The sequence below is a fragment of the Papaver somniferum genome, unplaced genomic scaffold (assembly GCF_003573695.1).
Source record: "Papaver somniferum cultivar HN1 unplaced genomic scaffold, ASM357369v1 unplaced-scaffold_132, whole genome shotgun sequence".
Classification (NCBI taxonomy): Eukaryota; Viridiplantae; Streptophyta; class Magnoliopsida; order Ranunculales; family Papaveraceae; genus Papaver; species Papaver somniferum.
This window is the reverse complement of record NW_020622381.1, coordinates 16918006-16935863: the sequence shown is the minus strand read 5'-3', so window position 1 is coordinate 16935863 and position 17858 is coordinate 16918006.

The following is a 17858-nucleotide window of genomic DNA, read 5'->3' as shown; positions in this document are numbered from 1 at the left end:
CTAACACCTGAGCTCTGTGCTTTTATGAATAGACTCTTTCGATGTTTCCATCTAATCAGATTGGTTCCTCAACTCCTATAACCAAGATGTTCCCATCCACTTAGATTGGTTAGTGCAAACCTTAATAGGCATAAATTTCTAGGCTGTGGAGTTTAATAATTTCAACTAAAAAGTTTCTCTCATACCCCCAAACTTAAATCTAACATTGTCCTCAATGTTCTAAAGATGAAACTAAAAGCATGAACAAGTAGAAACTGTTACCATTTGAAGCGAAAGAGTTAAGGAAAGATATTACCGTGTTGCATGAGCATGGGATACCTCCCAAGAAGTGCTAAGTTTAAAGTCTTCAGCCAGACTTAGGAAAGGATTAGTCAACTCGAACCATAAAGTAACAGTCGAAATAACTGTGGGTCTTCAAAACTAAATAGAGCTGACCCAAGGAAACTGCAATGAACCAAGAAAATGAACAAGACTAGCAATCCCTTACTTAGTTTCCTGATTAAAAAATTTATATCTAATTTTGGTTCAGGTTCAGGTTCTAAGAAAGGGTCTAAATAAAATATTTTCATTGGTTGCGTTTCTTCATAGGTGGGATCCGAATCATTAGGTCCTAGAGTCTGGAAAAACTCAAATATGATCTTAGAAGCGCACAATAATAACCTAAATAACTGAGGATCCTCTAAGTCAATAAGATTTGACTTACAAAATTGAACACAATGAGAGTAGTGGTCACTCTTAAGAAAATGTGTCGATTCTAATTTCCTAAAGCATTTAGGTTTAGTCTCACAACTTAATATTCGACACATTTGAAATATAAACGTTCCCACATTTGGAAGAAAACTATTTAGTGGGAAAAGAAAGTCAATCTGGGTATCATAGCCTGGGAAACCACATCAACCAGAGGATGGGTTTCTAACGATTGAACTTCTTCCTGGACATCATTAGGCTCGGGAAAACGAGTATGAAGGTGATCTTGTAAAATGGTCGAGGCACAGATATCAAGTCCTAAGTGTGGGGACTTTCTGAGAGTTAAAGGTAAGGCACTAGGGAAGTGATAATCACCCCCAAACTTAGAGTTTTCAGTGTCTCTAGATAGACCTCTAATTATTTCTTGAATTTCCGTATCTTCAGAGTCCTTAAAATATTCAAGAGATTCTTCTAAGTTATTATCAGGTAGTGCATCTTTACTCATCTCTACGGGTCTATCTTCTTTTTCCAAGACTATTGTTTCTAAGTCGCTAGACTCTAAAACAGTATTTTTCGGAATGAACCCGTTCCTCTAAACCACTATCGGCTTCGTAATCAAAAGGAAAAACTACATCGTCTAAAACGGTGGTATCCCTAATCAAATCCTCGTCCTTTTGAATAGGTGAATAATCATAAAAATTATTTGGATTTGAACTAGAAATAATATAATCATTATACAGCTCAATTGGATTACTAGACTCCTGATCACTATGCCTACATATTTCAGATTCTTCATTACTGCTATCCTCATCATCATAGTACGAAGATGATTGAACCTTATCTAAATAAGTAGTGTCTTTTATTCTAACCTCGTCCTCTAAATTAGGAAAATATTCACTATTTACATCAAGGGTAAAATTGAAAACACTATTTTGGAAGTTTAGATCTTTTAGAGAAGTTCTATTCTGGGTCATTAACAAAAGCTTTTGGGCCGACTCACATGAATTCCTGACGTAATCTAGGAAATCAGGTAAAGAAAGTTCACTCATTGCATTATTTTCGTCCATAAATAAGTTATTCATTTCAGCGAACTTACGTGTTGTCTCATCTAACTTACGTGTCGACTCAAGTAAAGAGGAATTAGCAGAATTTTTCTCGTATGACTTATGGTTGTGAGGATAGTGATTGGGCTCACCATGGTAAGAACCATAACCTTGAAAAGTTTGGCGTTCCCAACCACTATTCCCACCATGGTAATAAAACTGATGATGTCCATATTCAAATTCAGGTCGATATTCATTGTATTGGCTTCTATCATACCAGCTCGACATTCTTGATTGCAAGGGAATTCTACGCAATCACAAACAAGGCCGACTCGACTCCACCAAAGCAAACATAAAGATCTCTAGCAAACAAAAAGCATGATGGCTCCACTTAGATTGTTTCTAGACCAGCTTCTATCTCTTGAAGGGGAATTCGTTACAGTTTAAGCAAACCCCTCTGGAGTCAATCCGAGTTAAAGTAAGTTGAATCAAGGCGAGGGATGCTCGGTGGAGCTTTGATACCCAAGGCCTCACCGATATACAAGGGTACGCAGTCACGCATTCAACTCACAGAAACCATCAAGAACTTAGAAGTATGCTTAAAAGGTAACCAATATCCTTCGAAAATTTTTCCTAATAAGCGCGTTACCCTATTGGTCTCGTTCTAATCAAGTTTTAAGGCTTAGGTTCGCGTTCGGTTTCGTTTTCCTAAGGTGGGCGAGAAGGGAGCGGTGATGAAATCCGAACCCTTATCTTGTCTAGGCCAGGCCTTGCCCTTTACTAGGAAAATAAAGACAGTCCAAATTCGTCCTCAATCAATGAATCACCTTAAGGAATACAGTAACTCACTTACAGGAGATTCGTGAGTGTTTCGATGGACTTACCTCCCGTACCAGACGGGGGATGAACCGTTGAAGTCGACTCGGGCCACGACTCCTATGTCATGTACGAACCCGAGGGGCCGAGACGATATAGTAATCGTCGTCCTTCCCTGCACACAGTTTATATAATTTTATTTTTTTTAACAATACCCTTCCGTAGGGTAAAAAAAAGAATAAAGTCCAATTGTTTAAAGTCCAAAGTCCAAAATAAATAAATAAAAAATTACAGTTTTCCTCACACACTCTAAAAAAAAAATTAAAAATTAAATCCTAAAATTGTCCTTTTTTCTTCTCTTTTCGTTTTTCGCTTTAAGCTTTTTCCTCTCCAAGTCCTTAGTGTTCCACTTCGAACCTGTAAATCAAAGAAAAAAAAGACAAAGTAAAAAGGAACAAATAATAAAAAAAAATATAAACCTAAAAAAAAAAAAAAAAATCTATATACAAGTCCGCGTCGGCGGCGCCATTTTTGTTGTAGTATTTCGATTGCGGCAAATAAGAATTCGTTGCTCGGACTTGAAAAGATTTATAAATAAAAATATATACACAAAAATTTGTCACAGGATCAAGAGATACTGGGACTCAGGATTCCACCATTAATCATTCACAGGATTCATGTATTTATTCCTAACAGTTATAGCTCAAATAATAAGGACTCTCATTCTTGCCAAGGTAGATTTTTAGAAGATTAATTGTAAATCGAAATCATGGCATATCAAAAGTACTAAGACCAAGCATAAACCATCAAATGAAATGACAATGAATTAAGAAAAATCCTAAAACGATTAATTATAAGTGCAAGTAGTCAAAAAAAAGGAATTAAATATAATTATCATATGCGTGAAATATGGCTTCCTCCATCATCCCAGTATTGGGGTTTAGCTACTCATATTAATCATGTTCTCAAAATACATTTTTATAGCTCAAAAAGTTGATTAAAAGATGAGAAAATGCTAAAACAAAGATTCGCAACAGTTATAAGCGTTACAATTGCGCTGTATAAAACAAAACTGAAGTGTAGCAAAGAGCGATACAAACTCAGCATTGTAAATAACGACACAAGGAAACTGCTGCTAGTGATGTTGAAGAACGACGCTTCTGGAGCGTCAGTTCTTCGTCTTCTTCCTCTCCTCGAGCAGCAGTAAGAAGTTCTTCCTCCTCTCGGCTCCAAATCCTCCCAAACTCTTCTAATCCTTCCCAAACTGTTTTGCCTTGTATTTATAGTGAATTGGAGCCAAAAATCCGATCATTGATTGCATATATTCTCCATTTAATCCAAATATTCTCGGCTGCCAATAATAATGAAAATTTCCATTTTTAATCCCATGCACGCGTTAACTTTGATCCTGCACGCTCCTAAATGTCTTCTCCACGCCTCAACACTCTTCCGACGCTAGTAGGACTCTTCCATGCACACAAGAACTCCATTTTTGCTCGTGTTACAGTGCACGTGCTCTGTTTTGGGCTCAAGGATCATCACGCGTTTTCCAGCCACTTCTGATCGAACCCACTGCCCATAATGTGTTCCTCATGCCATATCACATCTTCCTACCAAGTTTGAGCGATTGAATCTCCCTAAAACCCCTTCATTTTGTTGATTGAAACTCTAACAGTTGAGAACTTCATTTCCCGCCAAAAAAAAGTTTTTGAATTTAAAGAGATGAAGTGCCCTTAATCGTCTGTGGAGTGTAAATAGCAAATGCCCAACTTAGGTGCCCCTTAGTAATTGGGTTGCCCCTTAACCAAAATGAGAGTCCGAATAACAAATGTCCTCCGGGGATGCCCCTTCATAATTTTTCGAGCAGGTCTTTCCAAAAATGTTTATTTCCTAAAAATACATAAAAACACAATATTAGTACAAAAATAGAGTTCCAACAATACGGACATTGAGGACAAATTAGACACAAAAATGTGTCTATCAACGTCCTTGCACTTTCATGCAAAAACCCATTGATCTTGCCTTAACTTTTTCTTTTGTATTATTGCCTCTTCAGGAATGTTGCGACAATATGATAGGCCTAAATATTCTTGCGAAAATAAAGCCCCATAACATTGTCGTCTTGCGACGAAATCGCAGGACGTCTTCGCACTTTCATGCGAAAACCCATTGATCCCGTCTTATCTTTTTCTCTAGTATTATTGCCTCTTCAGGATTGTTGCACAAATATGACAAGCCTTAATACCCTTTCGAGTAAAAGCCTTATGACATTTGCGTCTTAAGACACTTATCAGCTCCCTAATGGAGGGTGCCTCCCTTATCTCCCTCCTGGTTGCCCCTTCAAGGAGGCGTACTTCTACCATACAAGGTTAGCTCCTCACATCCAGTCTTAACAACAACCAGTTTTTTCGCAGCCTTCTATCCCTTTTACCTATAGGGTTTATGGTTACAAGACTGCACCCTAAGTGGGGTTTTCTTCGGGCCGAGTGCAGTATAAGCCAAGACTTGTCAAGAATGTCAAGGTACGCTCCAGACGCCCCTGACACTCTTGACTCAACCGTGTACCTCGGCGCCTTGATCAGATTCTGCACTCCTTGGGAGAGTCCTTATTACCTTAGTCTCCCAACCTAAGTCATATGCTTAAGTTGAGAATCCAAGGTGCCTCTCCCGGATGGGCTTTATTGACCCCAAATCTCCATGACTCAGGTTCAGGTGGCGGTGTAGCCTTTTCTTGAGCCATGCAACAAGTACCCCCTTATATGACGTACTTTAGGTCTTACATTTTCCTCTTGCGAAATTGTATTCGCGAACTATGGTGTACGCCATAAAGGTTCGCCCCTTTCTATTTTGTCATTGTTCTATGATTATCTCTGCGAAAGTTTCGCACATCATGATCTTGTTTTGATATGAATAATCTCACAACTATTCTTTCAGAATCCATAACTTCTCAAAGCTTCTTACGGATAATATCTTTTTAAGTACAACCTGTTCCATGGTCTGTCAAGTCTATGACCAACATCTCTACCTTCTGGATCCATTAATTTATAAGCTCATGTTCCAACTATCTCCTTAATTATGTAAGGTCAATCCCATTTTTTTGCTAACTTTCCACCATTTTCTCGCTGATATATTGGTGTCTCTCGCACAACTAAATCTCCTGGTTGGAATTCGCGTACTTTGACACGTTTATTATATTCTCGGGCTAATCTTCGCTGATAATTCTCCATATGTTGTAAAGCTCTTTCTATTTTTTCTTCTAATTCATCAAGTTTTCTTAAGATCAAACCCGCACTAAGATTTTTCTCCCAAGCTTCTCTCTTTGTTGTCGGAATAACAACTTCTGTTGGTAACACCGCTTCAACTCCGTATGTTAAAAAAAAAGGTGACATTCCAGTAGCTTCTCTTCTAGTTGTATTATAAGCCCATACTGCATTATGTACTTGTTCGCACCATGCTCTATGATGTCCTTCTAATTTCTTCTTTAATATATCTGCAATTGTTTTGTTTGTTGCTTCCACTTTCCCATTAGCTTGTGGATACAAAGGAGTAGACTTTCCACATTTTATCTTAAAAGCATTAAGTAACATTTGTATATTCTGTCCTTCAAACTGTTTCCCATTATCAGATACCAACTGCGCAGGAATTCCGAATCTGCAAATGATATTTTCGAATATGAATGTAAAGATATCTTTGTCGCTAATATGTTGTACTGCCTTCACTTATGTCAATTTTGTGAAATAATCTGTTGTGACTATTAAGTATCTTCTTTGTCCAGATCCTGGTAAAAATGTCCCCACAATATCTAAGCCCCACTTTCCAAAAGGCCACACACTGGTTGAAGATGACAAGGGTGCTCCAGGTTCATGTATTTTCTTTCCATGCCGCTGAAAATCTTCGCAACGTCTTGATATTTGTTTTGCATCTTCGTGCATGTATGGCCAGTAATAACCTTGCATTTTTGCTCTATGTGCCAAAGATCTTCCCTCGCTATGATTGCCAGCATCCCCACTATGTAACATTTTTTAGCATCTTTTCTCCTTCTTCTCGTGTCAAACATCTGAGTGATGGTCCATTAAAGGATTTTCGGTATAGCAGCCCATCTCTTAATTCATAATTTGTTGCGCGGCTTTTTAACTTGTGTGCTTCCAATCTATTTCTTGATGTTTCTCCTTTCGCCAAATATGCATGAAGTTCTGTTCTTCAATCTGCGATATTGTTTGTTTGTTCTTCTTCTCCACCGTCTATTATCATCACTTTCATTTCTTCTTCTTCTTTATTGATTGATGGTGACAGAAGTGTCTGTATTTTTATGCATGTCGCAGTTGGATCTGTCATCATGCTTGAGATGAAAGCAAAAGCGTATGCGAGTCTGTTATCCTTCCTTGAAATGTGCCTCCATTTTATTTTTGGGATTTTCGCTGACAATTCTTCAACAAGCTTCTTGTATTTCTTCAAGGATGGTTCATTTGTAGTGTACTCTCCCTTTATTTGGCGAATAACTAGCTGCGAATCACTAGTGATCCTGGCATTTTCTAGTTTCATTTCTATTGCGAACTTTAAGGCATGTATCACAGCTTCATATTCCGTTTCGTTATTAGTGGATGCGAATTCCAATCTGAATGAAAAAGCCATCTTCGCTCCTTCTGGCGAAATTAAAACAATTCCAACTCCATTGCCTTCTCCATTTGATGATCCATCTACCAATATCTCCCATCTATTTGGTTATGTTAATAAGTCTTTTGGATCTCCATGTTCTTCTTCTATATCCATCATTTCTTCTACCGCTTCATCTTCTTCTAAAGGAAATTCTGCCAAGAAATCTGCAACAACTTGTGATTTTGGTGAAGACAAAATTTCATATTTAATTTCAAAGTGGCCTACTTGTGCATTCCATATCTCCACTCTTCCTGATCTTTTTGAATTCTTCATCACTGATTCAATTGGTACTTTTGTTAATACCTTTATTTTGTGCGCTTGAAAATATATGCGGAGCTTAAATGATGCATAAACTAATGCTAAGATTAGCTTCTCAATATTTGAGTAATTCTTCTCGGCAGTATTAAAAGTTTTGCTAATGTAATAGATGGGTTTCTCCACTCCCGCGTCTATTCGCAATAACACGACACTTAATGCATGCGACGTCGTCGCAAGATAGATTAATAACTCTTCTCCTGATTCTGCTTTTTGTAAAATAGATGTATTCATAAGATGTTCTTTGATCCCTTGAAAAGCTTTTTCGCATTCATCAGTCCATTTGAATTTCGCACCCTTCTTGAGTATATCGAAAAAAATACTTGCATTTGTCTGATGATCGCGAAATGAATCTCCCTAGCGAAGCTAAAAGTCCATTCAACTTCTGTACATCTTTTATTGTTGCTGGTGTTGGCATGTCACGAATTGCTTGCACTTTTTCTGGATCAACCTGTATTCCTTTCTTTGATACAATGTAGCCTAAAAAATTTCCCGATGCAACTCCAATGGTACACTTCTCAGGATTCAGTTTAATGTCATACTGCCGCATTTGTTCAAAAATCTCCCTCAGATCCTGTACATGGTCTTTGGCTTCTTTACGCTTTACTAACATGTCGTCCACGTATACTTCTAATGTTTTGTGTATCCATTTCGTGAACACCTTCTCTACCATTCTTTGGTATGTTGCTCCGGCATTTCACAAACCAAATGGCATTTTCGTGTAACAATATAAACCTCTAGGGGCGAAAAAATCAGTATGCTCTTGATATTCTTCAGCGAGAGGGATTTGGTTATATCCTTTGTACCTATCTAAATACGATACTCTATCATTTCCCACTGTTGATTCCACCATTTGAGGAATATCTGGTAACGGAAAGCTATCTTTAGGGCAGGCTTTGTTTAAATCAGTGAAATCTATGCAAATCCTTATTCCTTTGTTTTTCTTTGGAACAATGACCATGGTCGTTATCCACTCTGGGTATTTAGATTCTCTTATAATTCCTGCATCAAGCATTTTCTGTAGTTCTTCTTCTATTTGGGAGTGGTAGGCTGTTGCAAATTTTCTTATTCTTTGTTTAAATGGTCTCACATTCTTGTTAATCTCCATCTTGTGACATGCAATTGATGAATCTATTCCCGGTATCTCATCCATGCTCCCTGCGAAAATGTCTTTATATTCTCGCAAACGGTTAACAGTTCTTTCTTCTTCTTCTACATCCATCTTGGTTCCAATTCTCAATATTAGAGGTTCTTCTATGGTCCCAACGTTTACTTCTTTTGTTGGTTCTGCGGCAGTGTAACTGGACTTGGGTTCTCCCATTGGTGTTGGTTCTTTTATTGTTTTCACAGGTCCTTCTCCTTCTTCCGAAATTTCGCTGGGTATTCCCCTGCCTTCTTTTGCCCTTATCGTGTACACTCTAAATTCTTCTTCTTTCTTTGCCTCCTTTGCCAACTTTCTGCGAAATTGTTTCTTTTTTGCTCGTCCTTCATAATGCTTTACTTCAATTTGATGACATAATTCCGCATTGTCAGCATCTCCTCTGATTTCACCTATTCCATTTTGTGTGGGGAATTTAATACATTGATGCAACGTTGATACTACATCTTTTATCGCATGTATCCATGGTCTTCCTAGAAACATATTATATGGCGATTCCATATCCACCACGCATAGTGTCACGTGTGTTTCGATCTCTCCTAGTGGAATTCGTACCACTATTTCTCCTTTAGGTTTTGTTGTGGATTTTCCAAAGCCATGAACAAGATATGTTGAACTGGACATTTCTTCATCTTTAAATCCTATTCCCCTGAACGCATGATAAAATATTATATCCACTGAACTTCCTGTATCGACTAAAGTTCTGTTCAATGTCCATTCTTCCGTGGATTTTGTTGTTGTCCCCTTCTCTTTTCGCGTAATAGGCACTGTAATAACCAATGGAGATGTGTGGTTCAAATTTTCTTTTGGTATCTCTATTGCCATGAATGTGATTTGTTGCTTTTCCCAATCTTTCAAGGGTGATGTATTTTCTACCGCCATAACCTTCCTTCCTTCAAAATCTCGTTTATGTATCCTTCCTTTGATGTTTTCATGGAATTCATTAACCATTGTTTTTTTTTTATCATATTACACTCCAATCTTTTGTCATTCTCATTGACTCTAATCATTTTTCTTTTAACTGGTTCACTGATTTGTTTAATCACTTTCTTGATTTGAAAAATCTCAATAACAATGGTTAATGAATAATCTCACTTTCATGTTCCCTGTTTCTAGCGCCATTATGTAGTTGCAGGAAATCCTACACTACACCCCTCACAAGATTTCATTAACATTCAACTCATTTTAGATTAACAATCTTAATTTTATTGATGAATCTTTGAACAATCTTACAACAAAAGATAAAGGAATCAAGAATAACCACTGCTCTAGGTTTTCTCTCTCCTATTTACTTGCTTCTCAATCAGAAAAGATCTCTCTCTTTCATTTACAACTGAGCGGCTATTTATAGGGAATTACATAGTGGATGACAACTAATATGTCCTTTATTTTCGGATATGGCTTGCGACATTCTCGTGACCTTACAAATGTTAATCTCGCAAACTCTCTAATTTTCGCAGGACCGTCACATTTTTCTCATGATTTAGTTGACGTCGTTTATTATGTCATTTCTGAAATTGTTCTGTGACGCTGTTGTGTTGTGTTGCTGATAATTTCGCTGAGGCATTATTGCTGCGAGATTCTGATCCTACATCTTTATAGGTTTTTAGAGAGATTCAATGATCTCCTATCCTAGTGTCCTCACCATGGATTTGAAAAGATGAAACTCGTAGAGATTATTTATGATGGTTTAGACTATTCGACCAAAGCCATGTTCGAGTCTATGTGCGCTGGTGAGTTCACTAGTAAAAGTGCTGAGGATGCCTTTACCTTCTTAGGAGTTGTTGCTGATAAATCCCAACAGTGGGAGTCTTGTGTTGAACCCCCTAAAAGACTCTTGGTTAATAGAAGTAGCACCAATATGGTAGATACGAGTTTTGCGTCGGATGCTAAGTTTGCTGCTTTGTCTAGAAGGTTAGAAGCTTTGGAAATGGGTCAGTCCAAAAATAGGTCCCTTGTTGAACCTAATAGAGCCTCTCAAGTCTCTAGTTGTGGAATAGTGCCTGATAACTCATTTTGGGAAGGTCATGTTAGTGAAGAGCAAGCCCATGTTGTCTATAACAATACTAGGTTCGAGAACCGTCAGAAGTTTGACCCATACTCAGAGACCTACAACCCTGGTTGGAGAAACCATCCTAATTTTTCTTGGTCTAAGGGCCAGAATCAAGGTCAGTCTAGTAATTCTCAGCTTCCTCCAGGTTTTGGTTATGTTAAGAACTCTTCGGGTCAACCCCAGTTTCAAAACACTTCTGATAAAAAGATCTCTACCTTATAAGAAGCTCTCACTATGTTAGTAAAGAACCATGATATGTTATCAGCTAGCCACCTTAGCTTTCAACAAGAAACCAGGCAGGATTTGAAGAATAATTCCTGTCTGGAGATGGAAGGTTCCCTAGTCTCTTGCTAAATTAGAACTTCAAGTCGGTCAAATAGCTAAGTTTCTCACTGAGAGAGAAGATGGAAGGTTCCCTAGTCATACTGATCCTAATCCCAAATGAGAGAAATCGAACAATCATGTGAATTATATTACAACCCTTAGGAGTGGAAACAAAGTTGACAATAAGGTTTTCATGCCTGATAGTGAACATGCTTCTGAGACCGAAAATGAGGAGACTGATAGAGTCTCCAAAGAGACCAGTGGGGGTCCTGCTGAGCCCGACTTTGTTCCCAGAGCACCATTCCCACAGCTGCTAGTTCCAACTAAGAGGGAGTGCAACTTTAATGATATATGGGAGGTATTTAAGCAGGTAACTATCAACCTACCATTGTTGGATGCGATTAAGCAGATTCCCGCTTATGCGAAGTTTCTTAAGGACTTGTGTACACGAAAGCGTAAGCTTAGTGTCCAAAAGAAAGCCTTCCTAGCTAGTCATGTGAGTTCCATTATTCAGAATACCACTACTCCTAAGTATAAAGACCCAGGGTCCCTTACCGTTTCTTGCACAATAGGTAAATACCGTGTTGAGAAAGCGTTGATTGACTTAGGAGCCAGTGTGAACCTACTCCCATACCATATGTACCTTAAGCTAAAACTTGGTGAGATGTAACCTACCCAGATGACACTTCAGTTAGCTGATAGGTCCGTTAAAATTCCTCGTGGTGTGATCGAGGATGTTCTTATTGAGGTCGACAAGTTTATTTATCCAGTGGATTTTGTTATCCTAGATACCCAACCTGTACCTGACCCAGAGAACCAGATGCCAATGATTTTAGGTCGCCCATTTTTAGCAACATCCAATACGATCATTAATTGTCGAACTGGTATTATGAAATTGTCTTTTGGTTAATTTTAGCCTCCTAAGTTGGACCTAAAACCATTGCCAGATACCCTGAAGATATGTTTTTAGACCCGTCTGAGACTTTACCTGTGATTGTTGCTTCCGACTTGGATAGTGATCAGGAAAGTAGGCTAGTGACCGTCTTTCAAAACAACAAGGAAGCTTTAGGGTGGACCATAGCAGACATTAAGGGTATAAGTCCTACTATTTGTATGCATCCGATCTATTTAGAGGAAGATATCAAACCTTATAGGGAGATGCAACGAAGACTAAACCCTAATATGAAAGAAGTAGTTCGAACCGAGGTTCTTAAGCTGTTAGATGCAGGCATTATCTACCCCATTTCAGACAGTAAGTGGGTCAGCCCCGTTCAGGTTGTTCCCAAGAAATCCGGTATTACTGTAGTCCAGAATGATGACAATGAGTTAATCCCAACCCGAGTGACCATGGGTTGGCGTGCTTGTATTGACTATAGGAAATTGAACAAGGTCACTAGGAAGGACCACTTTCCCCTTCCCTTCATCGACCAGATGCTAGAGAGATTAGCTGAACATAGTTATTACTGCTTTTTAGATGGATACTCTGGCTATAAACAGATTGTTATTGCCCCAGAAGACCAGGAGAAAACCACTTTTACCTGTCCCTTTGGTACCTTTGCGTATAGACCCATGCCTTTCGGGCTATGTAACGCCCCTGCGACTTTTCAGCGTTGCATGATGAGCATATTCTCCGATGTGGTAGAAAAGTTTTTAGAGGTCTTTATGGATGATTGTTTAGTGTTTGGTTCGTCTTTGGATGAGTGCTTGCATCATTTGTTATTTAGTGTTGACTAGGTGTAAGGAAAAGAATCTAGTGCTTAATTGGGAGAAATGTCATTTCATGGTTCGATCAGGAATTGTTTTAGGGCATATCGTATCTTCTAAGGGTATAGAGGTAGATAAAGCCAAAGTTGACCTTATCAAGACTTTACAGGTCCCAAAAACCGTAAGAGATATTAGGTCATTCTTAGGGCATGCAGGTTTTTATCGTCGATTCATTAAGGATTTTAGCTTGATTTCTAGACCTCTTTGCAATTTTCTTGCAAAATATGTTAAGTTTGTCTTTGATGATGCTTGTTTAGAGGATTTTGAGAAGCTTAAGACTTTACTCACTACCGCCCCCATAGTCCAGGCACCCAACTGGAACCTACCTTTGAGATCATGTGTGATGCTTCAGATTATGCTATTGGTGTTGTGTTAGGTCAGCGAGAAAACAAATTACTTCATGTGATTTACTATGCTAGCAAAACTATGAATGATGCCCAGTTGAACTATACCACTACCAAGAAGGAACTGTTAGCCATTGTGTTTGTCTTAGACAAGTTTAGACCATATCTCTTAGGTTCTAAGATCGTCATATATACTGTTCATGCTGCTTTGAAATATCTTTTGTCTAAGAAGGATACGAAAAACTAGATTGATTAGGTGGATCCTTTTGTTGCAAGAGTTCTCTCCAGACATTAGAGAGAAAAAGGGTGCCGAAAATGTAGTAGCAGACCACTTGTCTAGGCTAGTTGTTGATTCCCCTGATGATTCCCTTCCTATAAGGGATAGTTTTCCTGATGAACAACTTTTCTTTGTTACCCAATTACCTTGGTATGCAAATATCGTGAACTATCTTGTTACTGGTCGAATGCCCCAACATTGGGGTAAACAAGATCGTTCTAGGTTTTTAGCCGAGGTTAAGCACTTCTTTTGGATGATCATTATTTGTTTAAGTATTGTCCAGACCAGATTATTAGGATATGTATACCTGAGAGTGACCAGTCCAGTATTATTTCCTTTTTTCATGATCATGCTTGTGGGGGTCACTTTAGTGCTAAGAAAACTGCTGCTAAGATATTGCAGTGTGGATTCTATTGGCCTTCGTTGTTTAAAAACTCCCATAGTTACTGTGTTACTTGTGATCGTTGCCAGAAATTAGGAACCATTTCCCGTAGGAATATGACGCCCTTGAACCCGATTTTAATTGTTGAGGTCTTTGATGTGTGGGGTATTGACTTTATGGGTCTGTTTCCTAATTCTTTTGGTAACCTTTACATCCTTGTCGCCGTAGACTATGTCTCTAAGTGGATTGAGGTGGTTGCGTGTAAAACCAATGACCATAGGGTTGTGATTGAGTTCTTGAAAAATAATATACTTACACGTTTTGGTACACCGCGAGCTATAATTAGTGATGGAGAGTCGCACTTTTGTAATGGGACTTTTAGGCTTCTGATGAAGAAATATGGTATTACACATAAGGTAGCTAAACCGTATCATCCACAGACTAGTGGTCAGGTAGAGGTTTCCAATAGGGAGATAAAACGTATATTAGAGAAAACAGTTAATCCTAATCGGAAAGACTGGTCGTCTAGGCTTACTGATGCCTTATGGGCTTACCGTACTGCGTTTAAGACCCCCATTGGAATGTTGCCTTATCCGCTTGTGTATGGAAAGGCATGTCATTTACTTGTTGAGTTAGAACATAGAGCTTATTGGGCTGTTAAGCAGCTAAATTTTTCACTTGACAAGGCAGGAGCCCATAGGAAACTCCAGCTCAATGAGTTGGAAGAGATTCGTAGAGATGCATACGATAGTGCTAAGGAGTATAAGAACAAAATGAAACTTGTGCATGACAGAAATATCTTAAGAAAGTCATCTTCTCCAGGTCAAAAAGTTCTTCTGTATGATACTCGTTTGCATCTATTCCCCGGGAAGTTACGCTCTCGGTAGACCGGTCCTTTTGTGGTCCGTACTATTTTTCCTCATGGAGCTATTGATATCGAGACACTGGATGGTAGTAGTTCTTCAAAGGTTAACGGTCAGCGATTGAAACCCTTTTTAGAGCCCTTTCCTATAGGTGATGTTGAGGAGGTCCCTCTGGAGGACCCTGCTTACCCTTGATTGACCATCGAGGCGATTGTATGTTGTATACTAGTTTTTTATTTTCTCTCTCTTCACCCAGGTACTATCTTTCCAACTTCTCCTCGTGTTATTTAACTTTTGGTATTGCTCTTTCATTAGAAACATTGAGGAGAATGTTAGATTTAAGTTTGGGAGTGGGGAAGAACTTTTTAGTTGCACTTTTGAAACTTCTAGCGTCACATGGTATCCGGTTAGCTAAGTTTACATATTGTTTCTCACCGAAAAGATAGAAATTGGAATGCTAGGGATAACAACCTATTGAGACATTAGAGAAAAAGACATTGAGATCCTTGAAATTCAGGAGAGAACTTGTTCCTTTTAGAGGGTAACCGTGATGGACCTAACCATCCATGATGGAAAGGCAAGTAGGTCAGGAAATTCCAGAAAGACAAAGCAACCTCACAATGTAGTCTTAGTTACTGGATTACGACTCTCTCTCAGTAGAAACTTATCATCATCAACAAGCGAAGCGCCATCAAAATCTATGAAGAAAGTTGAAGACATTTAAGGTTTAAAAGCAACAATAGAAAAGAATGATTCAAAAATCAAAGTTGAAGACTTAGTTACAAGAAGTTATAAGAACAAATGATATAAGTTGTTGGAATTCATGATACCAAGACATCACAAGTTGCGAAGATCCAAGTTTTTAAAGTCCTTCTCTCATGGCCATGTAAATTTTTGTCTTGTAATTTTTGTGTCAAAAAAAAATGAAAAAAAAATAAAAATAAAATCATCATTACGTTCTATAGTTAGTTTTTTTTTGTTCAATAAGGCCATAGGGAAGTAGAAATTTTTAAGTCAAGCAAGAAATCGAAGACAAGAGTTAATTGTCAAGGTTCTATGAGGTTCAATAGTTTTTCATCAACAGTTGAAGACCGAAGAAGACGTTGTTTCTACTGAGCACTATGAGAGAGTCGAAGAAAGATACATTTGGTTGCTTTGTTAGTCCGCTTTCCATCTTGCACAAGATCTTTCCAGCACTGGTTCAACTCATCACACGTAATTAGTCCAGTTGTGTGGCAGATGTCCCTCTCATCTTTATCTCTCTCCTAATCTTATCCAGTTGTAAATCAGCGGACGCATCTTACAATGTTTATCTAGTTGTGTAGCGGATATCTCTTTATCTAGCAGTGGTGTGGATGTGTCTCCCCTTTTCTTTAGTCAGCTTTAGAGCTGGCACCTTTAATTTCTCTGGCATTCTAGTTACTTGGAGATAGGTTGAGAATTTGTCTGTCCTCATAGCTCTTTGGATACTTGTGACCAATTAGAAGTCATGGTTTTGTGGGCACACCTCTAGTAAACCCTCCCGAGATTAACTCGGTTTTGTTTTTTATTAGTTTTGCTCGAGGACTAGCAAATAATAAGTTTGGGGGTATTTGATAGACGCATTTATATGTCTATTTTGTCCTCAATGTTTCGTATTGTTAGTACTCGTTTTCGTCCTTATTATGGTGTTTTGTGTGTTTGTAGGTATTTTTTGGAAATAAATATTGTTGGAAAATTCGGTTTGAAAAGTTGCTCGGGGGACCCCCGGAGGACATTTACTATACGGAGCCCAAGATTGGATAAGGGGCACCTCAGTTGGGCACCTACTATTCGCACCCCAGTTTGGTTAGGGGGACACCCTTCTTCTACTTGGTTTGGCGGGAAAGTGCAGGTTTGAATTTTGTTCGCCTGCGGAATTTGCTGTTTCGAAATTTGAGGAGTTGTGGCGAGATTCAATCACTCCAATCGACTCATTCCAGCCTGTTACACTCACACACGACTGGTAAGTCCTTCAGATTCAAAAAACGTGGGTTGAATACGTGGATTTTCTACACAACAGGGAGTACGTGTGCGGATGAGATAATCACGGGATTACAACGTGATTTTACGTATGATGCTCGTGTTTGGATCGAGCTTGGCCGCTGCAGAAGCGTGTAGGAGTTAAATAAGGAATATTCAGCACTCATCGACAGCGTGAGAAGAGAAGAAAGGGAAGAAAATATTCCCGAGAAGAAAATATTACGGTCGATTGATGGGAGAATTATCTGCAGTTATTACGTGATATTTCAATGTTGTTGGGTTATAAATAGAGGATGGGATAGCAGTGAGACGTTACAGAGGGTTTGGAGAAGAACAATGCGTAAATCAGAGCTGCAGAGAAATCTTTTATGCTGCTGCATAAGTTGAAGAACACGAAGAACATTGACCCAAATAGACAGTCGTTAAGATACAGTGTTAGCGACAAAGCACTTGTATCGTTCTTTGTAACAGTTGGTTTGTAAGAAATATAATTGTTACAAACCCGGTTTTTCATCATTTCTCCCTTATTCATCATTTGTAAACCATTTTTGCGCATAAATAAATTCTTTGAGAGGGTTTCCAACATGATGATGAGCTAATTCTCCCACAACCAAGGCAATTAAGAAGCTATTTACGCATGAATAATTGGTAACCATTTTATTTTCTCTAATTTATAATTCACTCAATCACTGCTTTTACAGAGTTTTAAAGTGTTTGCATAGTTTGCTTCATTAGTTGTGATTCAATTAGATAGGTTATACTTTTTTTTAGATAATCTATGCTTAGGGGATACAATAAATATTTGAGAATTTGCCTGATTATATGTGAATTAAGAAATAAGGGACTTAAATGATAATTAGAGTTTTGGGTTATTTACCATAATTTATTCATGTGTAATAGTGGAATTAATGTCTTGGTTAGACCTAATATCTTGAAATCGAATTTTGATCTAAGTTTTCTTTACTTTTAAGATTTATTAAGTCTAGAATCTTTTGCTTTCACAAGCCTCAACGAACTTATTACTACAACAATATTGAGATAACACCAATTTTTGGCGCCGCCGATGCGGGCATGTTTTTAGGCTAGAGTTTGTAGATTTTTTTTTCCTTTTTTTTTCTTTTTTAGGTTTTTATTTGTTTTTATTTGTTCTTCGTTACGTTTATGGGTTTTTGTC